Genomic DNA, 3,708 nt, shown 5'->3' on the forward strand with positions numbered 1-3,708 from the left:
AGACAGACAGACAGACAGACAGACAGATAGATAGAATAACAGATTCAAAGGAAAAAGACTTTATGCATGAACATGGTGGAATCATGAGGAACTCAGTCAGCTGTAATATTGTTTTCATGAGTCGTGTTGTTGTCAAACTGACAAAAGGTTGGACATTAAAATAAATGCAGATGTTGTTGGTTAATTCCAGTAGTTTGCGTGTGGAACAAGCTGCTGCAGCTGCAGCTGCTCTGACACCAAGCCCTTTAAATATATTCAGTGTCAAACACTGTTTTCATGTTTGTTTGTTTTTATTCGTTTCCCTTCAAATTAAAGTTTCCATTTTTTTACATGTCGTACGTATTAATAATAACATTATCTTATTAAAACTTAGGCAGAAAATCAAACACTGTATTTATATCATCATTATTTGAAGTATTTTATCGAACATTGTATTTGTATCATGTTTGATCTGAACATAGAACACGTCATATAGAATCTGATCAGATGTATGAAAGGTCTGTGTAGAGTTCAGCTCATCTGTGTGTCATGCTCACCTCTGCTGACATCAGCCTCCTCCGCTCAGACCGGAGCTGCTGCTCCGCACTTTATAATCTGACTGAGCGGCGGCGGCGTTGCATCACTGACCTCAGAGCAGTTGATCGTCTCGAGGCGCCAGTCTCTTGACAACACTGTTGTTTCAGTTGTTTGTTGTTGTTTGTGTTTGTGAGAAAGATTTGATGTTGATCCAACAACTGAAGATTCATAAATGCTCCCCGGGGTGTGAAGCCGGGCCGAGCCTTTGATTGTCAAGACTTGATCATTCGCACTCTGCTTTAAATCCAACACACATTATGAAGTGTGTGTTGGATGTTGCTCTGACAGAGGCAGGGTTAAAGTCATGGTTCAGGTGTGTGTTCAGTGTGTTACTGGCAGTAGACTTTTCAAACACACCTCTTCAAACTTTACCTCAAGCACCTGCCCTGAATTAAATTTTGAATGCAGTTACCTTTATTCAGTATTTTATGCCTTGTGCTAGCTTTTTATCTTAACCGTTGAACTAGTGAATTCCCAGACCAGCTGCTTGAATCAGACGTAGCTTTGCTTGTGCGGAGGAAGACGGTAGTTCAACGGTTGAAAAAATGTAGTTCCAAAGGAAAGGGCTGTTTGACGGCAGATAAAGTGGTGCAGGTCAGGCAGAGTGTCACTGTGGAGGGCTGACTGGAACCCAGGAGCTGCCGTCGGCCCGGCCCCTGATGGGAGATCAGCAGGTGGCGTCGGCTGGACCGCCGACCGGAAACCAGGTGCAGATGTTTTGATGAGGAACTGATGAGAAGTCAGTTGGGATCTCTGGAGCAGGAAAGATGTTGGCTGGGACCAAGCATCAACCTCCAGACTGAAACATGAAGCTTCAACATGAAAAACCAGCAGCTGCAGTTCCTCTAACGACCACTAGAGTCTGGCTCCAACAGTGAGTCAGTCCCATAGACTCCCATGTTAAACTGTCCAACTTTACAGCAGAAATAAACATGTTTACAGCCTGGTACAAAAACTGTTCTGGTCTCTGGAGCTGATTTCCTCCTTCATGACACCTGTTTATATAACTCACCTGTTTATATAACTCACCTGTTTATATAACTCACCTGTTTACATATTATTAAGGACTACAGCTATGGAGGCTTGAGGGCGTGGCCTCTTTGAGTGACAGGTGTGTGAGCGTATGTTTGACACCAGCATGCACCGAAGTCTCAGCTCCACCCACGCCCCTTCTAATCGTCCATTTTTGGATTAGCTGGGAGTTAAGGGGCGGAGTCAGACACTGCCAAGATGGGAACTGTGGAGCAGCTCACCAGATCCAGAAAATCCAGAAAGTCACTCAGGTTCAGATCAGGACACAAACAATGGAAAACATGGCGACGATGTGACGTTTCTGTTTGATGTGTCAATGTGAGGAAGGCTCCAGTCTCTGTGTTGATGCTTCACTTTGCTTTTTATACACAACAACTTTTACACCTCTGACAAGTGTAAAAAGCTTTTTTGAGTTTGTTGCAGGGTTTTATTCCTCCACACCGGCGACAGTCATGTCCGTCTCATTCTCGTGACCCTGATATCTCAGTAACATTTCGAGGGAACTTCTTCAAATTTGTTAAAAACATTCACTTTGATTCAAGGACGAACTGATTCAATTTTAGGGGTCAAAGGTCAAACCTCACAAGACACTTTTTAGCTATTACTCGAGACGTCACACAAATCTCACACCAATGTTTCATATTTTCTCTGACTCTGGATAAACAGGGATGTAACCTGGAACTCCTCTGAGTGGCGGAGGGATATGACCACGAGGCGGTTGGCATGCATCATATATTGACCTTTGACCTTTGACCACCAAAGTCGTCTCAATTCATCACTGAGTCCAGGTGGGTGTTTGGAGAATTTGAAGAAATTCTGTCAAGGTGTAACTGAGATATGGTGTCCACGAGAATAAGACGGACAAGCTGAAAACAAAATGGCTGCCGCTCTGACTGTCGCCAGCGTGGAGGAATAAAAGATAAAGAAGAGGTGAGGGAATAATTCATGGTTGCTGTTGTGAGTGACAGGAGTTTATTATGTTTTCTATTCATCAGCTTTATCTCAGCGGAGTGAATTACAAACTGGAGGCAGGGGGGATCTGATGAACAACACCATCCAGCTGCACCATGGGAAATGTAGTATTTTGTGTGTTTTTGTAACTTGACCGATACTGATGACCGCAGGTCAGGACACGTCGACCTCTGCTGCTTCAGTCTGACTCGTCTCTGTGGGTCGGGACTAAACCAGCAGTGATGAAAACATGTGCTCAAAGCTTTTAATACTTCCTGTTAAAGTTCATATTAAGGTGTTAGAAACATTAGAGGAATTTTAAAAGGTTTTATAAACAAACACACAGAGATTATTATTATAAACCGGGATGAGTCTCTACTTCAGCTCTTTTGTACGGTGGCCCTGAAGCTCAACACACATTCACAAAACGTCTTCATCAGTCTGACAACAACAACACCAGTGTTTCCAGGGGACAGTAAAAAGTGATGAACCTGCTGGGACACACTTGTTGTTCAAAGCTCAGTCGTGACTTTTGAAGTTAAAAGTATGAACAATCTGCGCTACACTACCTACAGATATGAGATATAGATATATACAGATATAGATATATATAGATATAGATATATATATAGATATAGATATATACAGATATAGATATATATAGATATAGATATATATATAGATATAGATATATACAGATATAGATACCTACAGATATAGATATATACAAATATAGATATATACAGATATAGATATATATATATATAGATATATACAGATATAGATATATACAGATATAGATATATATATATATATAGATATCTACAGATATAGATATATACAGATATAGATATATACAGATATAGATATATACAGATATAGATATATATATATATATAGATATATACAGATATAGATATATACAGATATAGATATCTATATCTATATAGATATAGATATAGATATCTACAGATATAGATATCTACAGATATAGATATATATATATATATAGATATAGATATCTACAGATATAGATATATACAGATATAGATACCTACAGATATAGATATATACAAATATAGATATATACAGATATAGATATCTACAGATATAGATATATACAGATATAGATACCTACAGATATAGATA

This window comes from Seriola lalandi, unplaced genomic scaffold (assembly GCF_002814215.2).
Source record: "Seriola lalandi dorsalis isolate HSWRI2012SDOR001 ecotype SW California unplaced genomic scaffold, Sedor1 jcf7180002051589, whole genome shotgun sequence".
NCBI classification, from domain to species: domain Eukaryota; kingdom Metazoa; phylum Chordata; class Actinopteri; order Carangiformes; family Carangidae; genus Seriola; species Seriola lalandi.